Genomic DNA, 17,419 nt, shown 5'->3' on the forward strand with positions numbered 1-17,419 from the left:
TTAGTATAGATTTTAGCACTTGTTATCATTGGTGTATTTGTTATTTGGTTTCGTTGCTCTCTTCTTTCTTTTTTCTTTTATTACCTTTTTATTTTTAAATTTATAATAATGTTTTTATTTTAATAACTTTATTTTTTTTATTTTATTTCTTCCTTCCTTCCATTCTTCCTTCCTTCCTTCCTTTGTTCTTTCTTTCTTTCTTTCTTTCTTTCTTCCTTCCTTCTTCCTTTCTTCCTTTCCTCCTTCCTTCCTTCCCTCCTTCCTTCCTTCCTTCCTTTCTTTCTCTTTTGTTCTCTTTCTCTCTCTCTTTGTTTCTCCCCCCCTTTTCTTCTAAGCCATGTGGCTGACAGGGACTTAATGCTGTGGCTGGCTGTCAGGCCTGGGCCTCTGAGGTGGGAGGGCAAAGTTCAGGAAATTGGTCCACCAGAGACCTCCAGGCTCCATGTAATATCACACGGCAAAAGCTCTCCCAGAGATCTCCATCTCAACGCTAAGACCCAGCTCCACTCAACAACCAGCAAGCTACAGTGCTAGACACCCTATGCCAAACAACTACCAAGATAGGAACAAAACCCCACCCATTATCAGACAGGCTGCCTATTATCATAATAAGGCCACAGACACCCCAAAACACACCACTGGACATGGTCCTGCCCACCAGAAAGACAACGTTCAGCCTCATCCACCAGAACACAGGCACCAATCCCCTCTACCAGGAGGCCTACACAACACACTGAACCAACCTTAGCCATTGGGGGCAGACACCAAAAACAATGGGAACTATGAACCTGCAGGCTGTGAAAAGGAGACCCCAAACACAGTAAGTTAAGCAACATGAGAAGACAGAGAAATACACAGCAGGTGAAGGAGAAACATAAAACCCCACCAGACCAAACAAAAGAAGAGGAAATAGACAGTCTATCTGAAAAAGAATTCAGAGTAATGATAGTAAAGGTGATCCAAAATCTTGGAAATAGAATGGAGAAAATATGAAAAACGTTTAACAAGGACCTAGAAGAATTAAAGAGCAAACAAACAATGATGAACAATACAATAAATGAAATTAAAAATTCTCTAGAGGAATCAAGAGCAGAATAACTGAAGCAGAAGAACAGATAAATGACCTGGAAGATAAACTAGTGGAAATAACTATGGCAGAGCAGAATAAAGAAAAAAGAAAGAAACGAATTGAGAACAGTCTTAGAGACTTCTGGGATAACATTAAATGCACCAACATTCAAATTATAGGGGTCCCAGAAGAAGAAGAGAAAAAGAAAGGGACTGAGAAAATATTTGAAGAGATGATAGCTGAAAACTTCCCTAATATGGGAAAGGGAATAGTCAATCAAGTGCAGGAAGCATAGAGTCTCAAATAGGATAAATCCAAGGAGAAACATGCCAAGACATATATTAATCAAACTATCAAAAAAAATAGAAAGAAAAAAAAATAAAAGCAGCAAGGGAAAAATAACAAATAACAGACAAGGGAATCACCATAAGGTTAACAGCTGACCTTTCAGCAGAAACTCTGCAAGCCAGGAGGCAGTGACAAGAAATATTTAAAGTGGTGAAAGGGAAAATCCTACAACCAAGATTACTGTACCCAGCAAGGATCTCATTCAGATTAGATGGAGAAATTAAAACCTTTACAGAGAAGCAAAAGCTAAGAGAATTCAGCACCACCACACCAGCTTTACAACAAATGCTAAAGGAAATTCTCTAGGCAGGAAACACAAGAGAAGGAAAAGACCTATAATAACAAACCCAAAACAATTAAGAAAATGGTCATAGGAACATACATATTAATAATTACCTTAAATGTAAATGGATTAAATGCTCCAACCAAAAGACATAGACTGGCTGAATGGAGACTAAAACAAGACCCGTACATATGCTGTCTACAAGAGACCCACATCAGACCTAGGGACACATACAGACTAAAAGTGAGGGGACGGAAAAAGATATTCCATGCAAATGGAAATCAAAAGAAAGCTGGACTAGCAATTCTCATATCAGACAAAATAGACTTTAAAATAAAGGCTATTACAAGAGACAAAGAAGGACACTACATAATGATCAAGGGTTCAATCTAAGAAGAAGACATAAAAATTGTAAATATTTATGCACCCAAAATAGGAGCACCTCAATACATAAGAAAAATGTTAACAGCCAAAAAAGGGGAAATCGACAGTAAAGCAATCATAGTGGGGACTTTAACACCCCACTTTCACTAATGGACGGATCATCCAAAGGAAAATAAAGAAGGAAACACAAACTTTAAATGATACATTAAACAAGATGGACTTTTTGATATTTATAGGACATTCCATCCAAAAACAACAGAATACACATTCTTCTCAAGTGCTCATGGAACATTCTCCAGGATAGATCATATCTTGGGTCACAAATCAAGCCTTGGCAAATTTAAGAAAATTGATATCATATCAAGTATCTTTTCCGACCACAATGCTATGAGACTAGATATCAATTACAGGAAAAAATCTGGAAAAAATACAAACACACAGAGGCTAAACAATACACTACTGAATAACCAAGAGATCACTGAAGAAACCAAAGAGGAAACAAAAAAAAAAAACCTAGAAACAAATGACAATGAAAACAAGATGACCCAAAACCTATGGGATGCAGCAAAAACAGTTCTAAGAGGGAAGTTTATAGCAATAAAATCCTACCTCAAGAAACAAGACACATCTCAAATAAACAACCTAAACTTACACCTACATCAATGAGAGAAAAAACACAAAAAACCCAAAGTTAGCAGAAGGAAAGAAATCATAAAGATCAGATCAGAAAAAAATGAAAAAGAAATGAAGGAAACAATAGCAAAGATCAATAAACCTAAAAGCTGGTTCTTTGAGAAGATAAACAACAATGATGAACCATTAGTGAGACTCATCAGGAAAAAAAGGGAAAAGACTCAAATCAATAGAATTAGAAATGAAAAAGGAGAAGTAACAACTGACACTGCAGAAACACAAAGGATCATGAGAGATTACTACAAGCAACTATATGCCAATAGAATGGACAACCTGGAAGAAATGGACAAATTCTTAGAAAAGCACAGCCTTCTGAGACTGAACCAGGAAGAAATAGAAAATATAAACAGACCAAACACAAGCACTGAAACTGAGACTGTGATTAAAAATCTTCCTACAAACAAAAGCACAGGACCAGATGGCTTCACAGGTGAATTCGATCAAACATTTAGAGAAGAGCTAACACCCATCATTCTCAAACTCTTCCAAAATGTAGTAGAGGGAGGAACACCCCCAAACTCAGTCTACGAGGGCACCATCACCCTGATACCAAAATCAAAGATGTCACAAAGAAAGAAAACTACAGGCCAATATCACTGATGAACACAGATGCAAAAATCCTCAACAAAATACTAGCAAACAGAATCCAATAGCACATTAAAAGGATCATACAACATGATCAAGTGGGATTTATGCCAGGAATGCAAGGATTCTTCAATATAGGCAAATCAATCAACGTGATAAACCATATTAACAAATTGAAGGAGAAAAACCATATGATCATCTCAATAGATGCAGAAAAAGCTTTTGACAAATTCAACACCCATTTATGATAAAAACCCTCCAGAAAGTAGGCATAGAGGGAACTTACCTCAACATAATAAAGGCCATATATGACAAAGCCACAGCCAACATCGTTCTCAATGGTGAAAAACTGAAACCATTTCCTCTAAGATCAGGAACAAGACAAGGTTGTCCACTCTCACCACTATTATTCAACATAGTTTTGGAAGTTTTAGCCACAGCAATCAAAGAAGGAAAAGAAACAAAAGGAATCCAATTTGGAAAAGAGGAAGTAAAGCTGTCACTGTTTGCTGATGACATGACACTATACATAGAGAATCCTAAAGATGCTACCAGAAAACTACTAGAGCTAATCAATGAACTTGGTAAAGTAGCAGGATACAAAATTAATGCACAGAAATCTCTGATATTCCTATACACTGATGATGAAATATCTGAAAGAGAAATTAAGGAAACACTCCCATTTACCATTACAACAAAAAGAATAAAATACCTAAGAATAAACCTAGCTAAGGAGACAAAAGACCTGTATGCAGAAAACTATGACACTAATGAAAGGAATTAAAGATGATACAAACAGATGGAGAGATATACCATGTTCTTGGATTGGAAGAATCAACATTGTGAAAATGACTATACTACCTAAAGCAATCTACAGAGTCAATGCAATCCCTATGAAACCGTCAATGGCATTTTTCACAGAACTACAACAAAACATTTCACAATTTGTATGGAAACACAAAAGACCTCAAATAGCCAAAGCAATCTTGAGAAAGAGAAACTGAGCTGGAGGAATCAGGCTCCCTGACTTCAGACTATACTACAAAGCTACAGTAATCAAGACAGTATGCTACTGGCACAAAAACAGAAACATAGATCAATGGAACAGGATAGAAAGCCCAGAGATAAATCTATATACATATGGTCACCTTATATTTGACAAAGGAGGCAAGAATATGCAATGGAGAAAGGACAGTCTCTTTAATAAGTGGTGCTGGGAAAACTGGACAGCTACATGTAAAAGAATGAAATTAGAATACTCCCTAACACCATACACAATAATAAACTCCAAATGGATTAAAGACCTAAATGTAAGACCAGACACTATAAAACTCTTAGAGGAAAACATAGGCAGAATACTCTGTGACATAAATCACATCTAGATCCTTTTGGACCCACCTCCTAAATAAATGGAAATAAAAACAAAAATAAACAAATGGCACCTAGTGAACCTTAAAAGCTTTTGCACAGCAAAGGAAATCATAAACAAGACAAAAAGACAACCCTCAGAATGGGAGAAAATATTTGCAAATGAAGCAACTGACAAAAGATTAATTTCCAAAATTTACAAGCAGCTCATGTAGTTCAATATCAAAAAAACCAAACAACCCCAGTGCAAAAATGGGCAGAAGAACTACACAGACATTTCTCCAAAGATGATATACAGATTGCCAACAAACACATGAAAGAATGCTCAACATCATTATTCATTAGAGAAATGCAAATCGAAACTACAATGAGGTATCACCTCATACCAGTCAGAATGGCCATCATCAAAAATCTACAGACAATAAATGCTGGAAAGGGTGAGGAGAAAAGGGAACCCTCTTTCACTGTTGGTGGGAATGTAAATTGATACAGCCACTATGGGGAACAGTATGGAGGTTCCTTAAAAAACTAAAAATAGAACTCCATAGGACCCAGCAATCCCACTACTGGGCATATACCCTGAGAAAACCATAATTCAAAAATAGTCATGTATGACAATGTTCATTGCAGGTTTATTTGCAAAGCCAGGACATGGAAGCAACCTAAGTGTCCATCGACAGAAGAATGGATAAAGAAGATGTGGCACGTATATACAATGGAATATTACTCAGCCATAAAAAGAAACGAAACTGAGTTATTTGTAGTGAGGTGGATGGTCCTAGAGACTGTCGGAGTGAAGTAAGTCAGAAAGAGAAAAACAAATACTGTATGCTAACAGATATATGGCATCTAAAAAAAAAAAAAGGGTTCTGAAGAACCTAGGGGCAGGAGAGGAATAAAGATACAGACGTAGAGAATGGACTTGAGGACATGGGAAGGGGGAAGGGTAAGCTGGGACGAAGTGAGAGAGTGGCATGGACATATATACACTACCAAATGTAAAATAGATAGCTGGTGGGAAGCAGCTGCATAGCACAGGGAGATCAGCTCAGTGCTTTGTGCCCACCTAGAGTGGGCACAGGGAGGGTGGGAGGGAGATGCAAGAGGGAGGAGATATGGGGATATATGTATATATATAGCTGATTCACTTTGTTATAAAGCAGAAACTAACACACCATTTTAAAGTAATTATACTCCAATAAAGATAAAGGTTGGGGTTAGCAGATGTAAGCTATAATATATAGAATGGATAAACCACAAGGTCCTACTGTATAGTACAGGAAAGTATATTTAATACCCTATGACAAACCATAATGGAAATGAATATAAAATAGAATGTGTATATATATATATACACACATATATATGTATATATATATACTTACATACATATAACTGAATCCCTTTTTTATACAGCAGAAATTAACACAACATTGTAAGTCAACTATACTTAAAAAAACCCAAAAAACAATTAACCTGGCCTGTGTCCCAACCTCAAGGTCCCCTTCTTAGAGAGGTACCAACAAGCTAATCTGACAAACAAATTCCTATCCACGTATTAAGTTCTCACCCTTCTTAGGTAAATGCGTAGGTTTTGAACAATGCCGTGCTTCAGTCAGTGCAGAGGCTCAAATGATAGGCATTTGAAGGACTCTGGTAGGCAAGCACGGTGGGTGAAAAGATTATCGGCTTAGAGTTTTAGAGTGACCTCAATGCATACTCTATGGATGGGCCCATCCTCCCCAGTGCCCTGGGCTGCTTCGAAGTTCCTCCTAGTCTCTTGCAGTTTGGGGAGAGTTAAGATTAAAGATGTGTAGATGGGAGCCTGGGAAAGAGCTGGACGTGGGAGGGTTGGAATGGGCAGAGCCTAAAGGATGCCAACCTCCTGCAAAAGAACCTGGCATGCCATTCAGAGTGGCATTCTGTTCCACTCTGGGGAGGAGGTGCCAGGGAGAGGTTGTTAGGGAGGGGTCATTACCACCGGACAGGACTGAAGGGTTAACAGTTCAAAGAGACCAGAAACCAGACTGAAGGCCACAAAATGGACTGTGGGACTTCCGGTGGGGTCTCAGACAGGAAGTGTGATTCTACTCTTAATTCTAATCCTCCTTTATAGGGACCATTTTGTTTCCTCTGAATTCTTTTATGAACATTGCTTTCTGGATGTTCCTTTCACCCTGAAACTGAGCAGCGTTTCTGTTTCTCTTGGACAACCATGAGACTGCTCTCAAGTTCTTGCCTGTGTTTTCACAGATACCTACTGGTATCAGAAGCCAACACTTTCACACCAAACACTAGGTTGGGTAAAGGGTGGAGGCTAATGAGGGGTGGATGTGGTTTGTAAATAAGTATACATATAAATAAAAAAGAGTAGCCAACCCCCCCTGGTGCTTTGCGACGCCATTTAGATCAGGCTGTGCTTTTTCCGGACCTCATGAAGGGAAGGATTGCTCAAGCATTCAGTGTTACTCTGTCCTCTCTCGTTTGCCTTTCATTCAATCAAACCTCATGAGGCATTTGGCATCAAGGGGCAGAAGCCTGGGAAGAAGAAAGAAACTCCGAGAAGCTGGTGGTTTGGCTGGGTTGATTCACCGGTTGCAGTGTTACCAAATACTCCTGGGCTTTAAGCCAAAGGGTCTTGCTGTGAGGAAGCACTCTGACAACTTATGGCATCCCTTCTGCAAGTCCTTGCTAATGTTTACTCGGAACACTGTAAATGTCAGTCTACTTGCGTGAAAAATACAAGTCTTGCTGGGCTGAGGTAACTTAGAGCAGGGGTTTTTCTGGTGGGGGATTTTGTCTCCCCCAACCCAGGGGACGCCTGGCAATGTCTGGAAACATGATTTTATTGCCACTACTGAGGGGAGGACTTTCTCCTCTCTGGAACCCTAGGCGACATCTGAAGACATGGTTGATGGTCACAAGTAGGGTGGGGGTGGAATACTGGCATTTAATGAGTGGAGACCAGGGGTGTGGCTAAGCACGCTACAATGCACAAAACAGCCTCCGCTACAAAGAATTATCTGTCCTAGAATGTCAGCAGTGCTAAAGGTGAGAAACTCTGGCCCCGAGGGAAAGCCCAGGCTTGGTTCTTGACACTGACGTATCAGATGGTCCTCAAGGACCATCACTTTTCAGTATTGGGGAACAAGTACCCTGGAGTGACCTCAGGAAATCCTAGGATAATTCTCATCTACCCATGACCTAGTCAGTTTCATATCTTCCTGAGTCCTTAACTTAACATGCTCTGAAAGAGAGAGTGCATCCTCAGGGTGATACGTGCCAAGTTGGTCTCAGGGGTCAAGATCCCATTTTTCTGTAGTACATACAGAGGGTAGCCTTGAGGCTTGGTTTCTCCATCTGTCAAATGGACTCACAATACTTCACGACCTATTTATCAGCTGGGCCTGGTATCCTAGGGAGATGGAGTTGGAGCATGGTATTTGATCTGGCATGAAGGGGGAATATGCGAGTTAAGTACTTCTACCCAACTCCGACTCCAAAATGGCAATAGGATATTGTAGGTGGGGAGAGGCAAACAACAACCTGTGAGATCCAAGTCAGTAGATTGTGCCTGGGGTTCAGTGGGTCATGGGACCAGGAAGTGATTTTCCCTGCCGATGGTAGATAGGGAAGATGCAGAGCCCAGCATGTCTGAGTCTTTCCATGAGGACTGTCAGTGGGCTGAGAGGAAGGGGACATGCAGTTGTGGCAATAGTAGGGGCTGAAGGGGACACAGAAAGCCATGGCAAGAATTTATGCAGAGCTGCTTGGGAAAACAAAAGCAAATACAATATTTCTTTTTCTGATTTTAAAGGAATAATACAGTCATTGTTGAAATTGTCTCAAGTACAGACAACTATGAAGAGAAAATTAAAATCTCCCATAAATGCACCATGAGGAGATACCAGCTATTAATAGGTGTGGTATTTTCTCTGAGAAAAACAGAGAAGGGTTTTCTGGGCAGAATAGGCTGGGGAGATCAAAAAAGTCTTTGAGAATAGCAGAATGCAACAATGTGGATGTTGACTGGTTCGGAACTATTCTCTCTGAGAGCCAAGAGAGAAGAGTCCTTTCCTGAGCCTGGATGAAGCGCACAGTAGGACAGTTGGGTGATGTGTCAAGTTCCCCTTACCTCAAGGTTCATGTAGAAAGCATCCTTAGCGTTCGCCTCCATGAATAGAAGAGTTCTTTAACTGAAAGAGGAAATGACTCATTTTAGCTCAAAGATGATAAAACAGGAGATGCCATTTCTTACTCACTTTGCAGCAATAGCATGACTGAAATCACTGCCCTTCAGTGATGGCATAAGACACCTCTAGTTTGTTTTTTTTTTTGAATTAGTTTTCTATCAACCTTATTATGAAGTAATTTCAAACATGGAAAAGTTGCAAAAATACTAAAAAAAGTTATATTCCCTTTACCCAGATACCCTAATTATTAATACTTTACATTTGGTTTATCATACTCTTTCTTCTTTTTGTTTTTTAATTTTTTGGCCACACCATGCAGCATGTGGGATCTTCAATCCCGACCAGGGATCAAAGCTGCATGCCCTGCAATGGAAGCCCAGAAGCTTAATCACTGGACCGCCAGGGAAGTCCCTATCATTCTCTTTCTTTTCTGTATACACAAATGATTATTTTTATTGAATCATTTGAGAATAAGTCATGATGTCTCTTCACCCCCTAATATTTCTGTTGTGTTTTCTTAAGAGCAAGGGCATTCTCTTATATAACCATAATGTAATGTCTAAAATCAGAAAATTAACGTTGATATAGTACTATTATCTTATCTACAGATCTTCCTAAAATGTTGCCAGTTATCCTAATTGGGATTTGACTTTGTGAAATTTGGCCCTGGAGACGTTGAATGAAATTTATTGACATATCCTGCCACAGCCATGGCTGAACTGGGAATTTGGCCACTCCAGCTCAAAGCTCAAGTTTGATTCTATCCCATGGGTTCATACGAGCATTGGCAGAAGCCTGCTTTTCGAGATGGGAATAATTTTTGGTAGTGACAGGCTTGTTCCCTGGGCTGTTGCGTGTGGGCTTATATCAGCTGGGCTATGCCCATCTGGAATCATGGTTCCCATCTTGTTCCTTCCAATATATCTGGCTCTAGGTTTTGTCTAAGACATCTTAAACCCTGAGGACTAACTGGCCTGGGTCTGTGAGGCATGACGTGACAATTGCTAATAGTATGGATCTGAGTTAGAACAAAAATGATTTCAGGACTTGAATACAAATTAGGCTCCTATATGTGTGCAGTTACCTTTTAAAATTTGCTTTGATATATAGACAACAATTCCTAATTTAGTGCTCAGTTTTCTCTTGCACATTCCATGCGAAAACAATCTAACCAGAGTAGCAGGCCAAATAATACTTTTAAATAATTTCTATGTCTTCAAAATCCAGAATCTTGGGGATTATTGTTCAAGGAATCCAGGGCTGAGTGTTCTCCATGCTGACACCCCTGGAGAAGGAAGTGGAAGGAAGGCAGCGGAAGGAAGGCAGCTGTGGATTGCTACCAGCCGCTTCAAGCCAACATGAATCTCTCTCATACACCCCCAATTCCTCAGCATCGCCGCTACTGGCCTAATGAATGCAGAACCCAGACATCTTTGCAATAAAAACCTATGATGCGATGAGCCCATTTGAGCGTAAAACGGCCAGCCCCAAGGCAGCAGATAATGAGGTGTCTGGTGAACCCAGAGTTCATAACGCAACTGTCTGGGGCAGCTTTCTCAGAAGCCACCAATTTTTCTCCATAGATACAGTGATGCTGAATTTTTCATTTTAAAATTCTGAACATTCTAGAATGTATTTTAAATTCTGGGTATCATTTCAGGACTTAAAGCCCTCTCTTTGATAATGTTCTAACTCTGGTTAAAACAACCCCTGCTCTGCTCTGTTACCTCCCAAATTAAATTCAAACTTTTTACTCTTTGGCAGGAAACGCTGAGGGGTCAGCAGAGGCTAGGGGAGGGTGCAGGGGTGGGGCACAGGAGGAGGACTGCGTTGGGGGTGGAAAGTCTGGAATGATGAGCAGCAGTAGTCAGGGCTCTGCAGCAAGAAGTAAAGGAGATTGTGGTCCTTTCACTCCTGCAGTTCAACAAACATTGACTGAGTGCCAGGTCTTGGACTCACTTCATTCATTCGTTGTTTATTCATTCAGAATTTTAAAAAATGCCTGGCACACCATTTAGCCCTTGTCACTCTCTACCCCGACTCCCACACCTACTCTCAGTCCTCTTCTGTGCCCTGTGGGCTGGCTCCTGTGATGCTCTTGTCCTCCAGCTCTGGTTGGGTCCCACCCATGGGAGGCAGAGGATGGGAGCAGAACACATCAGGGTATCTGTTTCCCAAGCCCCCTGTCTTCATACTGGCCTGCTTCCAGCAGTGGTTGTGTCTCCACTGCCACAGCTCCAGGTGGGCAGCCCCAGCTCTCACTGGGTCCCAGCAAAATCCCTCTCTCCCCATTCCCCTCTAGGCAGAGAGGGTGGTGACAAATTCCCTTGTTACGTTTCTCAACTCTGCCCACAGGTATGTAAATTATAAGATGACCTTTTCTTAAACATCCTAGCTAAGTATGTCATCTTTTTCCTTTCTGACCCTGACTGCTACAGCCCTTGAATATATGCTGAATTGTTTTCTCATTGCTTGGGACAGACTGGAAAGATTAAAGTTTTATAGATAGTGTCTGACACTAGGTTTCACCAGTGCAGGGTGGGGAGGTGTAACTTAACAGAAGCTCCTGGGGGAGAAATCTCAGAGGTGTAGTCCCTGATAGACTCCAGTATTGTGTGTCAAAGACTGACTTGATCTCTGGCCACATAATTAGAAGTATGATGTCCAGAATAAGGGAGGTGATAGTGCCACTTCATTCTGTCTGTATTTAGAGTTCTAGGCTCAGTTCTGGGCTTTCCACTTTAAGAGGAGACATGTTAGGTGTCTTTAAGTGTTAGAAGTTCTGTCATATAGAGCAGAGGTTGAACAAGTTTTTCTTTAAGGGCCAAATAGTAAATATTTTTGGCTTTGTGGGCCACATGTTCTCTGTTGCAACTACTCTACTGTGCAAAAGCAGCCACAGACAATATGTGAATGAATAGGCTTGACTGTGTTCTAATAAAACTTTATTTACAAAAATGGTGAGCTGGATTTGGCCTGTAGGCTTTATTTTGTTGACTTCTGATATAAGGGGAAAAACATGGATTTTTTTTCTGGGTGTTTCGAAAAGACAGAAGTTAGATACATGTGTAAAAATTGTAGGGAGGTCGATTTGTGCTAATTTTAAGGAAGATCTTTCTAGAAGTAATGACTGTTCCTAAACAGGATAAGCTGATTCATGAGGCAGTAGGTTTCTTGTTATTGAACGTGTTCAAAGGAGAAGCTGAGCGTCGCAGAATAATTTTCTGCAAAGCACACAGAGTAACTCAGATGGTGAGGAAGGTAACAATACCTCCTATATCTGTATACTTAGTAGAGTACCACATACAGTAAGTCTTCTAGATTTTATACTCTTAGAGGGTAGAGACTGTGCTATATCTATCTTTGCATCCAGCCCACTCCTGAAAGCCTAGGATAGTGCTTTAAACACGGTGGGCGTGACCAATACAGGTTTTGTCAACTTGGCTCTTTAAGTAATCTTGCTGACAGATGAATTAAACTAATTTGTCTTTAGTACAGTCATCACTACTAGTCACATTGAATTAGTTCAATTACCTCTAATAAGCTTCAATATTGAGGATTTTCACTGAAAAGAACAGACATCATAGTGAACATTTATTGAGTTCTAAAAGCATGCCAGCTACTGCGCTAAGAATTTTACATGCATGATTTTAATTCTCCCAAAACCTATGAGGTAGGTGCTATTATCACCCCCATTTTATTGATGAAGAAATTGAAATCCAGAGAAGTCTCAAAGATGGGAAGTGGCATAATCAAAAATCGAGCTGGGATCTCTTTGATGTCAAAGGCTGTGGTCCAACCACAACGCTATCCTGCTTCTCATTCATTTGTTCATTCATTCAGCATTCAACAAACACCAATTGGCGCCCTGCCATTTGCCAAGCACTTTAGCTGTTGAGGACAGAGCTGTGATTATAAACAGATCAAGTCCAGGCTCCGAAGGAATTAACACTGCGGGTGGGATATATCTGGGATAGATGTATCATCGACAAAGGAGATGATATTAAATGGTAATTCATCACAAGACACAGAGATTAAAGAGAGAATCAATATTTCTGTCCACATCAGAACTTCCGGTATACTCCTAACTGATGAGTTTATCCAAGCTCTTTCTTTGTACTGGCATTGGCCCAAGTTTAGTCTTTAGTCTTTTGTCAAATTCTCAGATGGGTTCAGAGATTCAGAAGGAAGCTTCATGCATTTTGGCTACTGATGCAGATCACTATGGTAATTTGTAGATATGTGAATGGAGCTCTCGAAGGGAAAAAAAAGACTCACGAAGCACTCAGGTATCACTCTTCCAGGGCAGGTTGAATCTGAGCATCATCAAACTGGGAGACCAGAGGCAAACAGATGAAAAGAGGTAGAAAAAGCCAGTTCAGTTAACGCAAAAATAAAGAAAAAAAAAAACCTCTTGGCAACGTTCCATGTTTTCCCTTTCCTGAAACACAGAAATACTAAGAGTCTAAATTCGAACTCCCAGCTCCCAGTATCAAAAAAAAGATCAATATTTATAACAAATGCTACAATGTTGAACGGAAAACACACCAACTTGGGTCAAGCGATGGGCCTTGTTTAGAAGGAGGAAAGCTACCCGGGGGTAGGCAGGGGAGTGGAGGGAACCAAAGCGAAATTCCAAAACCTTGAGTGAGACTGAGATTGAGAGAGAGAGAGTAAGAGTGCTAAGGTTCAAGCAGCACAAAGCCAAATAAATTGTCAGGTCCAATAGGCAAGTGCTCACTGGAATGGGAGACAGAGCCCAAAGGTCAGGGGCTGAATAAACAGGAGCCCCGAGGAGGAAGTGAAAGAATTCAGGACTTTGTATTGTAACTTTTTGGGTGCTAACTGCAAGGTTTGTTTCTTGTGCTAACCTCAAGGGGTGGGCACGGATGGCCTAGTTAAAATCACAGGATAGGAACTGACAAATACTAGTGATACTTTTGCAATTCCAGAATTCCTTGTGTTAGTAGATTGCAAAGTGATTTTCAGATTGGTGGGTCCTTATTGCATTAGCATGATCTCATTGCTAAGATCATGGCTAGAAAACAAAGAATGATCATTAGTTAACATTTACTGACTGCCAGACACAGCTTTTCAGCATTTTAATGCATTGTCTCATTTAATCTTCACATGTACATTTTGAAAACCAAGCTCTTTAATAGACACCTGGTTAAAAAATGATTAAAAACATAGGTACATTTGGAGGAAACCATAAAATGTCATCAGAAACAAGTACTAGTCATTTATTCATTCTTTTGTTTCCTGGACTATTTCTTCAGCCACTAGTGATCTAGCCCCTAATATGTGTTGGGTACTATTAAGGGTCTGTGCAAGGGTGGTGTTACTGATTTCCCTCACTGTTTAACACACAGGCAGTAGAGGGAGCAAGAGGCTGTGAGTGGCAAAATACCGTTCCGTTTCAGTCCTGCCTCTGCCTGTTCCTGTGGTCCTTGGATAGGTAAGTTTCTTCTCTGTTTAATGTCTTCTAGTGTAAAACAAGGAGCTGGGACCACATGATGCTTGAGGTCTTTTAGAATTTAATGGTAAGGTCTTCAGTAGCTTTATAATACATTGTATTTTATAATGAACATTCACTTATATTCTATCATTATACTCTCCCATCACCATTGGGTAAGTAATAATACTATGAAGCTTTAGGGAAATTTGTCAGGGCTTGAAGCAAGTTCCTCTGCTCTTTCCACTAGAACCCTCTGTCTTCTGTGTATGAGTTCATGCTTAGTTTCCAGAATTATATGAGAGCTGGGTGCAGATATCAGAGGAAAAGGAAGAGATGTAGGTGATACAGAAGACAAGGAGAAGTTGTGAGTAGGAAGATGTGTCAACACTCAGGGGCTTCGTGTGTTGTCTCTGAAACCATTTAGGGCTGTTGTGATCAGAGGAAGTGTATCCAAAGGCACAAGAAGAGAAATCCTCTAACTGGAGTAAATTACATGGAGGTAGATTCAAGTTCAATGACTGGGGAGTGAAGTGCCTCCCTGGACATTCCACTTGTCCATCACTGAATAGAACTACAATGAATGGGTCTTGTAATAAGGCAGAAGCCCTGGACTCAAGAGGAAGAATAACTTTCACATGATTATTATGCCCCAAAGATGAGATGGGCCCCTCTGGTAGGAGACTAGCTGTTTAAGCAGAGACCATATGAAACCCTACAGGGGTTAGCAACTTGGATCAGGCCTGGAAGACCAGTAAGGGGACTTCCAACTCTGAAATGCTATGGTTCTGGAGACTGGTGTCTTACAATGTAAGCTGTAGTCTATCATTCCTACTCCAGAGTCTAGATAATCCTGCAATCATCTGTTGGGAAAATTCAAGGTCCTTTTCCAGCTACTCATATTCAGGACACGTTCCTCAATTCATTTCTTTCCAAGAAGTTCCCTGTATGGATCCTTGCCGGCATATCCACCCTCACCTCCTGGGCTTGGTGTTTCTGACCTCCCATTCTTGACCAGGATTGGAACATCTTTGGAAGCCAGAGTTTAAATCAAACATCATTGTGTCGGGCCAACGCATTGAAACTCTAGTCTTACCAGTCTATTGATTAACAGGGTGACCCTCACATTTGTCCAGTGTCCTTATTTTCCAAGGTGTTTTCCATCTGCCAGCTTTATCAGAAGCGTATAAGTCAATTGGTATCCTGAGGGTAATCACTTTCACAAGAGAAGGTACATGGAAGCGCTTTGTAGAAGTGAAACACTGTGAAAGGTGAGATGTTTTATTATTGTTATAACATGCCCTGGGTCACAGTAAGCAGAGCTATATCTAAAGCATGTTCCTTCAAATCCTTTTGGGCATGAGTGTAAGGTAGATAAAGAGTACTATGGATAATTTACAAAGAACCAGAGTCCAGATCTCCTTGATTGATTGGCAGGGAAGGATAGAATTTAGAGCTGGATTTTACAGGTGTGATAGCACCAGATCAGGCTCACTTAAAAGCAGGCTGGTTGTTCCAGTCCAATGAATAGCCACGGCATGAATATGAATCTGCACAAATTGGCCAATGGTCATCTTGAATGGGGCAACCATGGGTTGGATGAGGCAGCCACAGCAGTGGACCTGAACCAAAGGCCTTTCTGCTTATTTTAGCTCAGAGACCACAGGTGTAAATCCACCTTCCCAGAGAAGCTTGTAGCATCTAACAGGCTAGAGTTACACTCCTAATTCAGAGGACAATAAAAAACAATCTCCAACGATGAAAAGACCTTAGCCAGAATTCTCAAGAAATTGGCTTAAAAAATAATCCCCAATTGATTGCAACATTAAGAACATTCTTAAAATGTTACCTTTGTCCTGATGTCTAAACCCCCATGAAGGGGTTTATGAAAAGGTTCTTTATGCATTTGAAGCCACTAATACTATAAGTGGGGAAAGAACACACTCTTTTAATTAAAAGAGCAGATTGTTATGATTGTGGTAATCTGAATCGAGAACATCGTTTTACCTAGAAATATGAGAGAATAAATATTTCCCGGAGTTAGTATCCAAAGTTTGGGATTATTTAGGATTAGTAGCCAAAATTGTTATTTTACACTGTATAATCAGGAAGGCTGTTTAGAGCAGAATGTTAGAAGGAAAATCCGTTTTAGGTTTCCTGTTACTCCAGTCAGTCGGGGACCATCTAAATGCCATTTGTCTCCGACCCCTGAACTGTCTTCTCCCCCACTCTTGGGGCAACACAGCCAATGACCCTCTTGGAGCAGCAAATAACTGGCATGTATTAAGGCTAACACTTCTGCTTTGCAGTCTAGTTGTTTGCTTGACTATCAGATGTTGCCTTTTTTAAGTAGTTGAACTTGGCAGGATGATAAACTGTGCTTCTGTTTACTCTTTTGTTCTCAAGGCTAATTTAAAAGTGCTCTTGGTGGGTGAGTGGTGATGATAATGGAAACATCTTAAACCATTAGGTTGAGAACTGAAATACCAACATGGGCACAGGAGACTAATTCCCTAGCTGATGGAAATGAGCCAATGTACCTTCTTTAGCCTGAGTACCATGTGCAGTGTTCTTTTAGTTCCCATAAACCACAGGGTCTGGTTCCCCAGAGTTGGGAGAATATAGCATCTAACCAGAGGATCTGCTTTACTCTGAGGGTCTTTAAGCCCCATGTTTGTTCCAACAGCCTCAATTCAGCCTCTTAGTACTGTTTTCTCCCCATGGGTTTTGGTCACATCATTTTCCAAAGTGGCCCAATTGCATCAATCATTCCTTTTTATTAAAACAAAAGTGTGTGTGTGTGTGTGTGTGTGTGTGTGTGTGTGTGTGTGTGTGTGTGTGTGTGTTACAGCTATATCCCACTATACGGCATATTGGCTAACATGATTCATTGCATATAGGCCCCATGGTCCAACGAATGTGTTAAGAACCAGCACCAGACCAAAACGTATATAAAAGTGACTTGTGCCATTTTTAGCCACGTGACCTGGAGGAAGATACATAACTCCCTTGAACCTCAATGTCTTCATCTGTAAAGTGAA

At 40.5% G+C, this 17,419-nt stretch overlaps 1 protein-coding gene across 8 annotated transcripts in view; it reads right to left on the reverse strand.

Moving 5' to 3' along the window:
* PRLR (prolactin receptor) overlaps positions 1-17,419 on the reverse strand; it is a 163,393-nt gene that overhangs the window by 41,139 nt on the left and 104,835 nt on the right. For 5 of the 8 annotated variants that reach the window (XM_060146957.1, XM_060146958.1, XM_060146961.1 and 2 more), the window contains one exon: positions 8,866-8,926. The exons of the other annotated variants lie outside the window; for them this stretch is intronic. The gene's annotated coding sequence lies outside the window, so the exon portion shown is untranslated. The remainder of the gene's footprint in view (positions 1-8,865; positions 8,927-17,419) is intronic. 8 annotated transcript variants of the gene reach the window in all.

The sequence above is a fragment of the Lagenorhynchus albirostris genome, chromosome 3 (assembly GCF_949774975.1).
Source record: "Lagenorhynchus albirostris chromosome 3, mLagAlb1.1, whole genome shotgun sequence".
Classification (NCBI taxonomy): domain Eukaryota; kingdom Metazoa; phylum Chordata; class Mammalia; order Artiodactyla; family Delphinidae; genus Lagenorhynchus; species Lagenorhynchus albirostris.